Source organism: Canis lupus, chromosome 8 (assembly GCF_003254725.2).
Source record: "Canis lupus dingo isolate Sandy chromosome 8, ASM325472v2, whole genome shotgun sequence".
Taxonomy (NCBI): Eukaryota; Metazoa; Chordata; class Mammalia; order Carnivora; family Canidae; genus Canis; species Canis lupus.
In genome coordinates this window covers 43,474,538-43,492,213 of record NC_064250.1, presented here as the reverse complement: position 1 = coordinate 43,492,213, position 17,676 = coordinate 43,474,538, and the positions used below count along the sequence as shown (strand labels likewise).

At 44.3% G+C, this 17,676-nt stretch overlaps 1 protein-coding gene across 2 annotated transcripts in view; it reads right to left on the bottom strand.

Moving 5' to 3' along the window:
* Positions 1-17,676, bottom strand: part of SUSD6 (sushi domain containing 6) — a 97,883-nt gene that overhangs the window by 69,972 nt on the left and 10,235 nt on the right. Inside the window, exon 2 of one of the 2 annotated variants that reach the window (XM_025444182.3) lies at positions 16,380-16,527. The exons of the other annotated variant lie outside the window; for it this stretch is intronic. The gene's annotated coding sequence lies outside the window, so the exon portion shown is untranslated. The remainder of the gene's footprint in view (positions 1-16,379; positions 16,528-17,676) is intronic. 2 annotated transcript variants of the gene reach the window in all.

Genomic DNA, 17,676 nt, shown 5'->3' with positions numbered 1-17,676 from the left:
TGGCTTTTAACTGGAGCTCTGCCACTAGCTAATTCTGAACATGTCACAAAACTCTTCTGGGCCTGTTTCCTCCTCAGTAAAATAGAGGAAGAGTTCCTCCAGTTCTAAAGTTCTATTTGAAACACTAGGTTTGGTCTTATCTATTTACAGTAAGCCAAAGAGAAAGGGGAAAGATCCAGTCTTACTGTGAGTATGCACATCCACCCTCTGAAGGACAGAGGTTCTTATATTGTGGAAACCAATCGCATTAAGAATGAGTTAGCCCAAACTGGGCCAAGGAGAGCTCCAGAGAAGCCAGGAACTCAGGCACAAGGAAAAGACATGGGAAAGGGCTCTGCAAATACTGACTGAAAGGCCAGCCCAGGCCCTCAAGTTTAAAATATTTAGTCCTTCACTAGCCTCCCTCTTGCCCTCCCCAGGTCAATCTTTTTAATCAGTGTGAAGAGGAGAAGGAGAAGGAGGAGGAGGAGGAGGACAACGACGACGACGACTTACTATTCAAACTATGGGTCACTGAACAGCAGCACTGGCAATCAGCTGGGAGCTTATTACAAACTCGAGAGGAATCTCAGCCTCCATCCCTGATCTCCTCAATCATAATCTGCATCGTAATAAAAGTCCGCAGGTGATTCCTATGCTTGTTAAAGTTTGAGAAGTCCCAGTTTAAGGTATGCTGCCCTCCTGTTCTCTGCATTGGCACCTCTTCACTTGGTAAAGATGACCTTAAGACTGTCTACATTCCTCCCTAACCCCACCTCTTGGCACAGCTTGTACACATGCGTACACACATACAGACCCCAGTTCAAAAACCTCCAAACCCAGAGTCATCAACAGTGACAGGGATAGGTTTACTTCCTCCCTGCTTCTTTCCTATGTCCACACAAGGCCAGAAACACAAGCAAAATCAGAGCTTTTGTAAGTGACTCAGCCCACCCCTGCTGTTCAAAGATTCCCTGGGAGAAGGGATAGAAAACCGGGTGGTGAACCCAAAGGTATAAACTCTAATGGAAAGAATCTCATCATTTACATCTGAACAGAGACCGACAGGGGTCCAATGTTTCATTTCTAGAGTTTGTTTTTTGCTTTTTTTGCTTTTTTCTTTTGCTGCTGCTGTCTTACATTACATAAAGATTCTTGGGGGCTCATGCTAAAGGGCAAGACATACACACAGAGTAAACAAAAACACAGCAAGGGTTCTCCTAGCAGAGTGGTGGGGTGCAGCAATTGGAACAAAAACAAGACCTCAATGAAGAGCAGCATAACAGAGCATTGGAAGAGAAGACAAAATGTGGGGTGAAGGGGGGCTGGACTCTGCTGACTAGTCTGTGCAGTGAAAGAGATTAGGTTGCTGCTCACCTCTTGCCCTACCCACTGTCACTAGCAGCAGATGGCCCAGACCCAGGCAGCTGGCAGCCACAGCAATCTGCACGCGCCTGCCTACCCCTCCCTCAGGGCTGCAGATGAGGAAGAGCAGGGCAAAGTCCAGACCCATTCCAGGTCAAAGCAACACCTAGAAAGAGCACCCCCAGAGTGTGGTGGCAACATCACTCAATGCTTTGCCACACTGAGATGAACCTTGAAAACAACTCTCAGCATTATCCAAGGTTCTCCTGTACCCACACACAAATCAGAAAGAGGGCTTGGTAAGGTGGGAAACATCTCCCCGGGTACGCTGGGCATGTTGGCCTAGGAGGAGTCATTTAATCATTCAACATTTGTGTGTACACATCACACTGCAGGCCCACAAGAGCCAACAGGGCATTCGGTGGTGAGAACAGACAATCTCTGCCCTCATGAAACACAAAGAAACAGACATTAACACAGTGGGGTAAGTGCTGAGCACAGAGTGATATGGCAATATGAGGAGGGGCACCCCCGCCAGTATGGGGGCAAGCAGCAGTCTAAACTGACACTGACTGTAGGAAGGGGCATTCCAGGGAGAGGAACAGCATGTGCCAAAGCCTGGAGGCAAAAGAGAACTGGGAAGCACCAGTTTTTCTGCCTTTTTGGCCTCTGGTCACCCTGACCAGAAGCACATTCATGGGGATCCTAACACATTATTATCTGAAGGAACTTGGGGCCTCGGGGTCATCTTGTAAAGTCCAATCTATCCATTTTAGGAGGAGAGCTGAGGTCCAGAAAGGGGCCATGACTTGCTCAGGGACACTGCTTATTGGTGGCTGAACCAGAACTCAGTTCTCCTATCTCTTCACTTAAGCAGAGTTCCCTCAAATATTCTTCAATCAGAATCCAAACACTGTGCTCCCTAGTGCCAGCCCCAGCACTCTTCCCCACTGTGCTCTGTGCATTCAGGGGGACCCAAGGCTCAGCTCACATCCATGAGGAAGTTCAGCAGCATCAGCCTCCAGGAACTCCAACATGGCAGGAACAATTCATGAAAAAGCAAGAGTGGCTACTTGCCTCTACCGGAAAGAGGCTGAGGGCATGCACATCAACAATCAAGATAGGTGTCGTTTTTTGTGGAGTGTTTTGAGGGGACATTTAACAAAAAATTGGCCTCCTTTGAAAATGAAGGAGGGTCATTCAGAAAACTGGAGGAGACTATCAGTTAACACAGAAACGGGAGATAAGTCTGAATGACTGCCAAACCATGCAAGCTTAATTAAGACTCTCCTACCCTTGGGAGGCCTGAGTGGCTCAGCGGTTGAGCACCTTCCTTCGGCCCAGGGAATGATCCTAGAGTCCAAGGATCGAGTCCCACATCGGGCTCCCTGCATGGAGCCTGCTTCTCTCTCTGCCTTTGTCTCTGCCTCTCTCTCTCTTTCATGAATAAATAAACAAAATCTTAAACAAAAAAACTCTCCTACCTTTTCCCCAAGAAGCCCACCCCTCCTCTGGCTGATTCGCACTAAACTGAGCTGTGAGAAGCAGTCATTTCAGGGAAGCTGAAGGCCTCCCTGTTGGCCTAGCCTTGGGGGATGGGCCGGCATCCAGGGAGCCAAGCCACTAAAACTTCAAGGCACAGCTGCCCTTAGTGTCATCTTAGTATCTGCCTTCAATAGCACGTGCTCTAGGAAGGTCCCCCAGCCTTCAGCCTGCCACCCACCCACTCTGGATCAGTGTATGCAGTGTGGAAGTACTCATTAGCTTTTCAAGTGTAACCCTCTATAGAATCTGAATAGAAGGCAGTTACTCAGCTGCAAAGCAGAATTCCTCCTCCTCTGATAACAAAACAAAACTGCATGCCATAGACCAGCTAGCTGGTGAAAACTGTGGAAAGCAGCTAAGGGGCACTAGAGTTAAGCCCATTTACTAACCTCATGTAAATGCCTGGCAAACTTCAGCTCCAAGGCCATGAAGCATCAATATGATGAAAACATCCTCGAGATCAGAATTCTTACCTGTCCCAATGTCCTTGGACACCACCTGTGACCTCACATTCAAGTACAATCCTGGCCTTGGGTGCCAGTGCCAGCTCAGGACCCTAGACATGGATATTCTGGGCAAGGAAGGGGCCTGCAAGAAAAACGGACTTACTCAGGGGCTGAAGAGCAATGTTTGCTCTAATACAACAAAAGGACCATAATGGGGACCTTGCGACCTAAACTCCTTCATATCTGCCACAAGGAACCTCTGGGTGGAGGAGTGCGTGTGTGGTGTGTGTTGGGGGGTAACACTGTAGCCAGACTTCCTTTTCTTTCATCCAAACAGCAACCCTTAAGAACTTGCCTTCCTGAAAGACAAATGCAGTTCATTTTCAAACATCACTGAGAGAACTTCTTGTTTTCTCTCTCTGCTTTTTAAAACAGATGAATGCTCCCCTAGGGAAAAAGCAGCTGTAAATACAGGAGAGGGCAGAAAAAGAATCCTGCTATGAGTTCCAGAGGAACCATTATACCATTGTAAAAAGTGTTCTCAAAAAATAAAAAAACAACATACCCAATCCAAATGGAAAACACACAACTTTGTTCAAAGTACTTCTCTAAAGTATAACCTTTGGGCAGATGATTTCTCTATACTCCAAGACTGTTTTTTCCTCTACTCAACACCATGACCTTCACATATAAAGTGAGTTAGTAATTTTCTTCCCGGGAGACTTGGAAAGAACTAGCTCACAACTCAATCAGTGTATCTGCTACTGAGTGCCCATCATCATCACCATCATCATCAAAGTGCTAAACTTCATTACCAACTGCTACAGAAATTTAAGTAAATGTAAGCCATTGTTTTTAGGCAGACGGAGACCACAGTATTTACTAGCTGAAAACAGGATAGACAGAAGGAATAAATCGGAGAGAGACAGCCTGGCTTCTGCACTTATTACTTTCCAAAAGGAATAGCATTTTTCAAAAGCTCAGGATTCTGGGAAATCACCCACTGGCTTATTATAACCCTCCATCCAACAGTAATGAGGCTGCCACCTCGAAACCCATTTGCCAAAAATAAAAGATCTAAAGAGGTGTTTCAGAGAAAGTTTGTGAGAAGAAAATTCAAGCTGGTTTTATTTTCACATAAGCTACAATTAAATGGCTTTGCCTTTGCAACCATACTTCCTACCTACAATTCCAGTAAGTTTAGATGTGCCCCATAGACTTAAACCAGATTACAGGGAATTCAGCTGGCTAAAACTGGTCCCAGCCCACAGCCATTATTAGTTATTAACCTGTTTCATTGTCCTAGGTGGGTCTGAGAAATAAAAGGCAGACTGAGGAGAGAGTCAGCATGATGCTTAAAATTCTGAAGTTAGAAAAGGAAGACACTGCTTTTAATTTCATGTAAGATTCTACTGTTAGAAGAAAAAAATGCAACAAAAGCTATAAGCCCCATCAGCAACAAAGAAAGAAAATGCTTGTATTTGCAGAATACATTCACACCCTCCTAATGTCCCAGAGGAATCAATACAGATGCCATTAACAAATAAAACAAATTCTGAGTCCAATAGGTCTGTTACCTTAAGCTATAAGCTTCCCTATGGCCAAGCACCTTTCACCCTCCTTTTAGAAAGATTCACTACACAGGCATCTGGCCTCACAATTCCCCAAGAACCCTAGTGACCTTCTAGTATGAGCATATTTTCCACGTGAACCAGGATTTCAAGAGAATCTCAGAATGAGGTAAACTCTTCAGGGACAGGCCTGACCCTTCTGCCCTTTCCATTCTTTCTTAGATCCTGGTTTCCAGAGCACTTGAACAACTCCTGGATGGTCTTCGGGCCTCCAGACCATGCAGAATTCTGCAAGGAATTACACTCTCAAAGCACTGTCAGATCACCTTTCACCTCTAATGGGTCACCTATGTCTACCCTATGTAGCATTATTTTCTGTCAGTCCTCTATACACAGCTTGCAAAATGCACAGAAGGCACAGGCCCCAGCCCACCTGGAACCTTCAAGGGAGGCTGCAAACCCAGACATCAAACAATCAACGCACACAGTAAGGCAGGAGTATCTATTTCAGTATTCCACGTGGGTGTAATAAAATGCTAAATCGTGAGGTATGAATTAGAAAATAAGGAAGAACAAGCAGCAATTTGTAACCTAAGGACAAAATAATGAAAACAAACAAAAAAACAGAAAGGGTCTGAACCAAGACAAACAGGACCTTAAGAAGAAGGAAGGAAAGAAGGGGCGCCTGGGTGGCTCGGTTGTGTCCAACTCTTGACTTCGGCTCAGTACAAAATCACAGGATCATGAGATGGAGCCCAGAGCTCCACATGGGGCTCCGCAGTCCGTGGGGAGTCTGTTTCTCTCCTTCTACCTCTCCCACACAGGCACACTCTCTCTAAAAATCAACCAATCAATTAAAAAAAGCTGGGGGGGGTAGGGAAGGAGGAATGAAAAAGGAAGAGATCTGACCTGAAAGCCTGGAGAGCTAAATAAGCATGGAAAAAGAAGGAATTTCTTGGGCTGGGAGGCTGAAGTAAGAGGAGTCGGGGAAAGGAGAGGGAGAGAGGCCATGAATCAGGGAAAAACAGAAAGAAAAAAATCCCATTTGAAATCCTCTAGGGCACAGGACAATTCTTAGGGCTTCCCTAGTATCTATTACCTTGTAGGCTCCAGTTATTCTACAGAGTATTAAGTATCCAACTGAATACTTAGAGTAAAGCCAGTCTGTACATCCATGAAAAACAGGCAGAGAAATTCCACTTTGTATGAGTAGGTAGTGAGAGCCATGAATGTTCTTGAGCAAGAAACACAACCTAAGCCAAGTGAAAAAGTATTTACTAAAAGCCTACAATGCGAGGGGCACCAGAATACTTAGTCCTTGCCCTCAAAGGGCACTGCCACCATGGAAAGGAATGGTTAATTCCACCTCCCATATATATAGGTCTTCATTCTCTTACCTAATCTCATGAGATAAGAACAATGTTCATGGGAGATGAATGTGGCAAGAGAGACCTAATTGGTGAGAGAGGATGATGAGGTCTGGTCAGGATGGTAGTGGCAGAAACCCACAGAAGAAAGAATTGGCAGGGGCTGGTTACTGACTAGAAAAGAGGGGATCAGAGAAAGGGGGTCATGATAACAAAGAAGTTAGAGAGCAGGAAGATGTGGGTTTCAATTCCCAGATGGTGACACTATTTCAAGCCATGCTTTCACTCCCTTGACCACCAAATGCTAAGGTCAACCAGCTCAGCCATTCTCCTATTTCTGGGAATGGGGATTACATATTCCATCCTTCCCATCAGCCAATGGTCTTTTAAGCTAGTTGTGATTTCCTGTAATTCCCATTTGCAAGGAGGTGAAAAGGATCGATAAGGAGAAGAGTTGACAATTCCTTTGTCCATCACAAAAGTAATAAATATATCTCAACAGTCCTGCACTAAAATTTTACTGACAGCTCTTATTCTGGGAAAAGGAGAAGGAAGCATTATGTTTAAAAAGCCCTTGGGATCCCTGGGTGGCGCAGCGGTTTCGCGCCTGCCTTTGGCCCAGGGCGCGATCCTGGAGACCTGAGATCGAATCCCACATCGGGCTCCGGGTGCATGGAGCCTGCTTCTCCCTCTGCCTCTGCCTATGTCTCTGCCTCTCTCTCTCTCTCTCTCTCTCTGTGACTATCATAAATAAATAAAAATTAAAAAAATAAATAAATAAACCCATCATTCTTTAAAAAAAAAAAAAAAAGCCCTGAGGTGAGGTGCCTGGAAGGCTCAGGAGGCTAAGCATCTGCCTTCGGCTGGGGTCAGGATCCCAGAGTCCTGGTATCAAGCCCCACATTGGACTCCCTTCTCAGCAGGGAGCCTGCTTCTCCCCTCTCCCTCTGCTGCCACTTCCCCTGCTTGTGCTCAATCTGTCAAAATAATAATAATTTTTAAAAAACAAAAACAAAAAAAACAATGACCCTGAGGCAGTGTTTTCCTCACCCAATGAGTTCTCCTTCTAGGCAGAACCTCCCTAGCTGCATTTAATGAGAGAAGAGGGATGAGACAGGTAAGCATCCATCCACCCTGAGAGCCAGTACCAGTTCCTATAGAGAAAAGAGGCCCAAGAACCCTCAGCACCTAGCTGTGTGAAAAATGAGCACAAAGTCAGGAAGGCAGAATCAACAGAAAACCAGGCCACAAATGCCTGAACTCACAGCACATTGGAAACCAGCGGCTGGCCTTCCACATAACTGCTCTGAAGGCGGAGAGGACCCCTGGAAACAAGGGGGTGGCCAAGGGCTTGTCCCAAAGTGGGGCTGCCCTCTGTAAGGCTGAGGCACAGAAGGGCCACTGAGGCTCCCAGAAATGTGGCCCTTCTCTCCAAGACCCTTCTGGCCATTCTGCCATCCCTGACTACCCTAGACAGAAGCAGCATGGTAACAGGTGAGCCGTGGTGAGAGCTGGAAGGGAAACCATAGGTGATTTTCTCCCTCTGTGACTGCGAGCAAGCTTCACTTCCTGAACTTTCTTCAAGAAACAAATATAACTTGAGATTTCTCAATGTTTCAAAAATAAGTAAGTTAACAGGGGAAATGAATTTGAGATGTATACTTTACAAAGGAAAAGTGCAATTTAGCCCTCTCTCTTATTAAACAAGAATAAGGGGGGGGGAAGTGCAGATTGAATGAAAAACACTTACTGGTTAAAGCAACTTGGTGGATTCTCTGACATTTTCTAAAGAAGCACCTCCCTCCCACCTGTGACAGATTTTGACAGCTTGAGCAGTCACGCTTCACACAACAACCTCAAACAACTAAAATAAAACTAGGGTGTGACCTGAGAATATCTGTTATGGCAAAGCATTTTCTCAGTGCTTCTGTTTGGGCTTCTTATGGACCACAAAAGGCCTTTTTATAAGCCTGTGGCCTGGCTGTATCACCAAGGAGTGCGATGTCTTGTCAATCTGAAAGGAATAGTTTCTATAACTGGGGTGGTCATACTCCCGGTGATGTGGACCCTCAGAACAGTAACAGCAGCATCATTATTATAAACAGACACTTGACTGCTTAATTACTGTACATGGATCTAAGCATTTTCTGTGTAATATTTGATTTAATCCTCACAACAACCTTAAAAAGTAGGTATTAGGACTATCTCCATTTTTAGACAAGGCACAAAGAAGTTAAGTAACTTGCCCCAGGTCATTACAATTAGCAATTCATGACACCAAGATTACAAACTAAGCAGTCTCACCCCAAAGCACACAATCTCGGTAGAGGGTCAAATTTATTCTGTATTAGATTAATGTAATTGATTTTAAATATTAAAATTATCTTGGATGTATTTACGGAACAGGAGGCAAAATTCTCATTCATTATAAAAGAAAACAGGAAGCCTTGAAGACTGTTCACACTCTATGCGTGAAGAGAGCTCTATACCCTCTTGAGGTGGGCTTGGTCCTGGCTTTGCAGCTCTACTTCAGAACCTGAGCAAAGGGAAGTGTTTTATATGTGAATGCCAGGACCTCACCCACAAGGGAACTGATTCCCAAGGTGTAAGATGGATCAGGTAATTCTAATTAACCACACTTTGAGAAACACTGCTTTGGGGCATTCTAGAAACTTCTGAAGCTGCTGCAAATTTGGGAACTAGGTCATTAGATGTTGAAGGCTAATTCCCCTGAACTGCTAATGAGACAGGCACCGCATGTTAAAAAAAAGCTGTTGAAAGTGGAGTGGACTAAAACAGAAATTCAAAGACATTAACTCCCAGAGCTCTCTTTACAGATTTGGATCTCATGGAGAGATTGCCCTCTCCACGATGTGCATATATGCTTGTTTCCAATAGTCCACAGCTGAGATAAACTGGCTAGAATGTGCCTCAAAAATGAGCTTAATTGCTCTGGAAAATAACGGCCAAAGATGGATATGCTGCATATTAGTGATCAAATTCAGATATCCTTAATAGTAACTTCAACAGGAAAAGGCTGAGAGGGGAAGAATTCCTTTTTTTTTTTTTTTTTTTTTTTTTTTTAATATTTGTTCTTTAAAGTCCCAACATAGAGCACCTTGCCTGGGTCTTTGTACTCATGTGTAAATTGAATAAAGATGTACTTCCTTTAGGGTTTGCCTCTCTATGTTTTAGTATGTCAGAAAGTGCCCATCCACATAGGTGAGCTCACCAATTTTATCCTTCTTCCTTGACTTAAATTATCTATTTCAATTGCATAACTATACAAGAAACATGCCTCCAGGTTCAGAACGGGTTTCAGTAATTTAATTAAGTTATGTAGAAATGCTAATGCTTTCCTGGGAACCAGGCTGACCCTTCCCAGCTCCTTTCTAGTCTCTGAGGGTAAGTCCTGCCTGCTGCCCTCCCCTTAAGGTGGAATGCTCTTTCTTCCTGGATTTCCACAGTCCTAACAGAGGCTGGCTCTGCTTCGTACCAGCATGCCATTCTAGAAAGGTTCTTTTAAATCCAATTTAGCATTAATTCTCACAACTATAAAATGGGTGTAAGCAACCTACTTCAAAGCTGCTGTGAAGATTACACAAGTTAATACAAATAAAGCACTTAGAACAGTGCCTGACAGGTAGAAAGCACTCCACGACATGTTATCTTTTATTATGAGTCTACCTCATAATATTAAAAAAGTTTTACATGAATCTAGAGCTTCATAATTTTCAAAGCAGTCTCAATTCATTATTGCTACAATTAGTCCTCACAATAAGGAGTTAAGTCAGACAAGACTGAAAGTGTATGGACATTTCCTGCTATAATGAAGAACTGGTCTGACCATGGGAGCTCAGTTACTCAATATCTCCTTGGAATTAGAGTTGGAAAACTGTCTCAGCCATCTTTGTATTCCACCTCCATACATACTAGCAAGAATCAATAAACCAATGTTGAATTGGACTGAATGTAGGGTTTGACCATACCATCAACAGAGCAACTCTAGCCTTGTGGCAAGGAGTTAGGGGACACATCAGAATCATTATTCTAGGGAATGCCTGGCTACCCCAAACACAGACAAGAGGGCTACCTTTCCCAGTCCTGATCCCAATTCATCTTTGGTTTTTTTTTTAATATATATTTTCTTTTTTTTTTTTTTTAAAGATTTTATTTATTTGTTCATGAGAGACAGAGAGAGGCAGGCAGAGACACAGGCAGAGGCAGAAGCAGGCTCCATGCAGGGAGCCCGATGTGGGACTCGATCCTGGGTCTCCAGGATCACGCCCTGGGCCAAAGGCAGATGCTCAACTGCTGAGCCACCCAGGCGTCCCCTAATTCATCTTTGAGAAGAAAAGAAGCATCTACAGGAGAGAGAGCAGTCAGAGGTCACTCAGAGGTAAATGGCAGAAGTGTCCTTGCACAACCTCTGAGGCAGCAGGGAACCAGGATAATATAACGGGGCATAACCCAGCCCCTCCCCTGCTGGGCCAAATGGGGATCCATAAATGCGGCATCTCAAAGGCAGATAATGCTGCCTTCCCTAACTGAAATGGGAGTTGCCTTTCAGTAGAGTCCTGGCCAGTCTATAAATACCAGGGATTAAAAGGTTTCCTGTGAGGCCAACTGCCACCTGCCTAAATACAGAGACTATCTGGTCCTCCAGACCCCAAACAAACCCCACAGAGTTTCCCTGAGGGAAAAGCTGCCATCATCCAACAGTATATACCCCCTCCTTCCAAGTAATACCTCAATTTTTCTATTTCCCCCACTTTGGTTGTTTTCTTTTCTTTTCTTTTCTTTTTTAAGATTTTATTTATTTATTCATGAGAGACACATAGAGAGAGAGAGGGGCAGAGACACAGGCAGAGGAAGAACCAGGCTCCATGCAGGGAGCCCAACGTGGGATTCCATCCCGGGTCTCCAGGATCATGCATGGCCTGGACTGAAGGCGGCGCTAAACCGCTGAGCCACCAGGGCTGCCCCCACTTTGGTTTATTTTTACTCACCAACCTCTCCTTCTCAGACCTTTACCCAGGACCATCCACTCCCGTGCATCCCTCCACTGCAGCTCGCACCTGGCTCTGACCTCCTCTCTCCAGGTGTTTGTTCTGTCGCCCTCACCACCTCATCCTCCATCCCACCACCTTCCTAACCCACATATATTGTATCTGCCCTGAAAAACATGGCTTTGGAATCACTCCAACCTTGGTTCTACCTCCAACAGAGTAATTTACAGTACTTAACCTTTTAGAGCTTTTCTGATCTAGAAACTGAAGACAAGCCACAAAAGTATAGTACCTGGCACACACCATGCACTCAATACTTCCTACCTTGTCCTACTCTCCACTTTCTTATTTCTTTCCTAGGCTCCATGACTCTATCACTGTTTCTAGGTATCATATGTGCTACATCCAAATGTCTTAACTGAAAGGAGTAACTCAAATGATGAACATTTTAGTCACCAATGTTATCCATGTAGCAGGTACATTCTGGGACAAGGTCTCATCAGCAACCTTCAAATTACACTAGAGAGAAGACTGGTTACCTTAAAACCTCCCCACCACAAATGGGCCATTTGGTGATGAAAGTAACCAGAGGGAACAGGAAGACACAGAGCTGAGAGTCACTTGTGGCCAGAAGCAAGGGGGAAATAAAGGCCTCTGTAAGGTAAGGGCAGCACTTTCACATGCGACTAAAACCCCAAAAGAAAGCTTCCCATAATTCCACATTTACATGTAAAAATGTTTAATTAATTCTGTCAGCAAGAACAGCTGCCAGTTTCACTAGAAACACCATCTGGTTCATTTCTGATAAGGCCCAGGCACGACTTCACATAGGCCAAAGACTGTCTACAATATGGTTCCCAAAAGGTGGCATCCTAGATGACAGCTCCAAGGCAGTGTGCCATTCGTCTCTCCCCAGCGCGCGGAAGCTGCTCCTGCAAGTTCAATGATTAGGCCTGAAATAAACCCAGAGCTTGGTTCTTTTATAAGTATCTCCTCTAAATCTTCCAGGCATCGCCCTGGCTAACTCAACATATGGCTGTAAGACAAGTCACCAAATTAATCTGTGCCTTGCTTCCTGTAACTTTGGAGTGGGCATACATTCCAACTCACTTCCAGACATCAACCAGAATCAACTTAAGCAGGTCTGTCTTCAAAAACCAGATACTCTAGAAACATGATAAACAGCCTGAACAACTTGGTTTTTTTAAAGATTTTATTTATTTATTCATGAGAGACACAGAGAGAGAGAGGCAGAGAAACAGGGAGAAGCAGCCTCCCTGCTAGGAGCCGTACGTGGAACTTGATCCCAGGACCCCAGGATCAGGCCCTGAGCTGAAGGCAGACACTCAACCACTAAGCCACCCAGGTGTCCCAACAACTGTATTTTAGAGGGGCTTTCGTAAAGTGGGTGCAAGGGTAGCTTTTCCACTGTAGAGTCTCATTCTGCAATTAGCCAAAATTAAGAGGGTCCCTTCCACAAGGTCTTTAAGCTCCTCCAAGGATCTTCCTTTTGCTAAGCCAACAGGAAGCACTGGAGACCTTTATGTAGCCACAAATAATGAAAGAAAGCAAGTTGGGAATGAGAGCAGACTTGTCTAGAGGTGCACAGACTTGACTGGTAGTAAGTACTGAAAAGTGACTGCCTCAACAGCAGGGCCCTTCAGATCCTGATGTGGAATTATACAATGTGAATGCAATACTACAGCAAGTATATGTTCCAAAATAGACTACAAGGTTTGCCAGCCACCACTAAATGCAAATTTGGAAAAGGGTGTATTTGAAACAAATGAAAACAACATAAAAACTATGAAGTGCAAGAGTCTGTATAAATACCCATGCTCACTGGGCAAATTTAGATGGGTAAAACTTTTGACATTGAGTTGCTTGTATTATTCACCAAATGGTAAGTACTTCATGAACCCTATGAAGAAGAGGACAAGGCAAATGTTGTAAAGTCTGATTAAGAGAAAACCAAAGACACAGGGTGAAAAGTGTAATACAAACCCAACGTGAGGAACTGGTGGCATTAGCTCTGACCCCCTAAGTTTGGTGATGAGGAACTTGTTTCTGGAAACAATTCCGGGCAGGAATCACCCAGGGTACCCCCCCAAGTACCCTCCCTCCCCAGGCAAATGTGAATATACAGAACATAAGCCCACAGCAGCAAAGCTCAAAATCTATTTCCCATCAAGTCTAACTTCAACTCAAGCATTCAGTCCCACAAACAGGCAGACAGTTCTTTCTGGAGCAGGAGGGAAATCACAGGCAGTACCAAAGTGGTACAGAGAGAGGTCTTCCCCTAGGGAGGCTAAGCCCATCCTTGTGCAGGCCTTCCAGGGTGAAGGAAGAAGAGGTAAGCAGACTGAGGACTGTTGGTGTGGACTCCAGCAGGAGGGCAGTTAACAGAGAAGGCCATTTCCGCTGCTAACTCAACATGGCCTCAAGACAAGTCACCAAACGACTCTGTGCCTCACTTTCTGTAACTCTGAAGTGGGCGTAACTCCACCTTGCTTCCAGTATAGCTGTGAGAATAACAGCTGATAACAGTTAATTTACTGAGCACTAACCACATGCCAGATACCAGGCTAACTGCTTGATATGTCTCCTCCAAGCCCCCACGCATAGTAAACATTACTATAAACCCCCATTTTCAGTTGAAGAAACCGGTGGCTTAACAAAGAGACTACCCAAAGCCACATAAGGCAGACTGAAAATTTAACGCTACAAAAGCAAGGGTTGACCATGAATTAATATTAGTATCACTTCTTCCCCAAACAGACTGCCATTTGAGTATTTTTTTAGTTGCCAGGTACTGTACCTGGTTTTAAATATCCCATTTTAGGGCAACCCTGGTGGCTCAGCGGTTTAGCTCTGCCTTCATCCCAGGGGGTGATCCTGGAGACCTGGGATCGAGTCCCGTGTCAGGCTCCCTGCATGGAGCCTGCTTCTCTCTCTGCCTGTGTCTCTGCCTCTCCCTCTCTCTCTCTCTCTCTCTCTGTCTCTCATGAATAAATAAATAAAATATTTAATAAATAAATAAATAAATAAATATCCCATTTTATTTTATTTTCATAATAATCCCATGAGGGAGTACTTTTAAGTTATATGGGCCGACAATCAAAAATTCAAGTGACAGAAAAAGAAAGCTTAAGAAGTTACCATCTTCCTGTTCTCCTTCATCAGCCCCAAATTCCCCATAGCAAATAATCATTAATATTTTGGTAGCTACCTTTCTGGAGACAGGCAGTGTTAACAATATCATCTCCATTCTACAAATGACAAAAATAAGGACGAGAGAGGTTAAACTTGATCAAGCATACAGCTGGAAAATGGCTGAGCTAGCTGACAGTGAAAGCGTGGTTAGTCTGAGTACCAGGGCTGCTATCTTTCACTTGCCTCCCACTTCCTTAAAACAATCGCCCATTTTCATTCACCACAGGAAAGGGGGAAACTGCTTGGCCCACAGCCAGTCTTACTCCTCCACTTTCCTAACTACATGGAAAAAAACAGACAGGGCTGTCCAAGCACACCCTGCCCCAGTAACATCGGCACTGCTTTATGTTTCTCTAAATCCAAGCTGTCATGGGTGAAATGGGACCTTCACTTCCAACCTCCTCCCTGCCCACACAGACTCCTCTTTGCCTCTGAAAACAAGGGCAGGACAATGGGGAAGAGGAGGTCAAGCCTTGCCTACAGGAGACCCAACATCCCTTTATCGGCAGAAAAAGGAAGGATATTCCTATAGGAGCTTTCACAAGTTCTCAGGTGAAGACTGTCCCCCTTTGGAAACAGCATTTACAGAGTTGCTCAAAATCCCCATCAGAGTCCTTAAGACTCAAAGAACTCGGAACAACTTCTCTGGCTTACCCTCAAATGGACCTTTTAATAACCCCAAACTGCACGGTTTTCTAGATACCAGGGTTTTGACCCTATGGCCTCTCCCTTCCTCCAAAAATAAAAATAAAAGCCCCTTGGGGGGATCCCTGGGTGGCGCAGTGGTTTAGCACCTGCCTTTGGCCCAGGGCGCGATCCTGGAGACCCGGGATCGAGTCCCACATCGGGCTCCCGGTGCATGGAGCCTGCTTCTCCCTCTGCCTGTGTCTCTGCCTCTCCCTCTCTCTCTGTGTGACTATCATAAATAAATAAAAATTTTTAAAAAAGCTTTAAAAAATAAAATAAAATAAAATAAAATAAAATAAAAGCCCCTTGGACAATATAGGAATGCTTTTCCTTATTTAGGAGATGAAAGCCACCTTTCAAGATTTGAATACTTCCACATTTTTGTCCCAACCGTACACAAAAACATGCTGACCTTCAGAGTACCTATGTTGAGATGGGGTAGCAGAACAGGAAAGGGTTGCTGCATTGTTTTTCATGAGAAAGTCGAGATTTATCAAGTCTGCAATTCCAAGAGGTTTCCTATTTCCCAGCATGAGGTACCAATGTTTGATACAGCCTGAGCCCCCAGCTGACTCCGGGTCACTATTTATTAGAAGCACAGTAGCTGCTAAACATCTACTGGTTTCTGAAGGCCTTGGCTTTCCCATTTGTAAAATGGGACTATAATCTTCCTCACAGTGGGACCCCTGGGTGGCTCAGTAGTTGAGTGTCTGCCTTTGGCTCAGGTCCCTTTGGCTCAGGTTGTGATCCTGGGGTCCTGGGATCAAGTTCCGCATTGGGCTCCTGCAGGGAGCCTGCTTCTCCCTCTGCCTTATGTCTCTGCCTGTCTGTCTCTCTCATGAATAAATAAATAAATAAATAAATAAATAAATCTTTAAAAAAAAATATCTTCCATCTTCCTCACAGTATTATAGGACATCTTACTTGAAAGCCCTTTGTAAAATGAAGAAATCTGTATTGCTATTAATATGGATGCCCAGCCTGCATAGTAAACACAGCGGAGACTTAAACCAGACCTTCCATCCTCAAGGGGTTTAAAATCTGAGTGGAAAAGACAAGCCAAAATAAATACCATAGAACATTTGTTAGTCTGTGTGCTACAAAGAATCCCTATGGGGATTAAATGGGAAAGAGCATTCAATAAATACTTGTTCAATTAATAAATGAATTCAGATACAGTACTTGAAAAATACCTACCTTGTTGCTAGTCACAGAAAGTTTTATAAGACAAAGGCTCTGAAATCTGTTCATTCTGCTGTTGCTCACATATATCCAAGAAAAGCAGTGAGCATTTGTAGAGAGCTGGCCTTCTTTGAGATGTGATTTTCCAAAAGCATGCACAGACCTTCAAAGGAGATGACCCACACAATTACATTTTATAATTTGAGAAATAATAGAACCACTCCCAAAAGAGCACAGTTCTGGAGAACAAACAGAAACAAGCCATCCTACTAACTACTTCCTTGACTGCAACCAGATTCACAGTGGATGCTAAAAATATATTAAGTAAATAAGGCCAAACGTAGATACACACTTGTAGGTTGGATTTAGGCCATGATCAATGATGCCTCCTGAGGTTTTTAAAAGATAGAGTTCTAGAAACAAAAATCTGGGCCTGATAATTAGCAGGGGTAACTCTGGTCTTGGAACCAAATTTTTTTTTTTTTTAAGATTTTATTTATTTATTTGAGATAGAGACAGAGACAGCAGAGCAAGAAAGCATGAGCTGGGGTAGTGGCAGAAGGAAAGGAAGAAGCAGGCTTCCCACTGAGCAGGGAGCCCAACATGGGGCTGGATCCCAGCAACCTGGGATCATGACCTGAGCCAAAGGCAGATGCTTAACTGACTGAGTCATCTGGGCGCCCTGGAACCAAATTCTTAAGGGGTCCTGTAGTTTGGTCTTCACTGGCCTTGCTAAAACATTGGAAGAACCTCCAGCACCCTCTCTTTCCTTCACCTCCTCCCACCTCTGCAGACTCTGAGCAGTCTTCTTTTCCTGCTACCAGAGTGAAGTTGGTGAATGTTGGGATCCCTGGGTGGCGCAGCGGTTTGGCGCCTGCCTTTGGCCCAGGGCGCAATCCTGGAGACCCGGGACTGAGTCCTACGTCGGGCTTCCGGTGCATGGAGCCTGCTTCTCCTTCTGCCTGTGTCTTTGCCTCCCTCTCTGTGTGTGACTATCATAAATAAAAAATTAAAAAAAAAAAAAGAAGTTGGTGAATGTTAACCGCTTTTTATCACCTTGTTTATATTTGTTTTTCACTCAAACTAGGCCTCCCTCCAAATGTCTCTTTTCAGAATTTCATATAATTTTCATAAATTTTCTACATATCAATACCACTCTTTAATTCCTTGTCATCACAGTTCACGGGCTCAAAGTCACCTTGCCCTCTCATTCTACTGACTGATTTTAATCCTCTATCCCTGGTCAACCACTTATCAACCAACCAAATAACCCAGGAGCTGAGTACAAAGAAGTGGACAAGACAGTCACTGA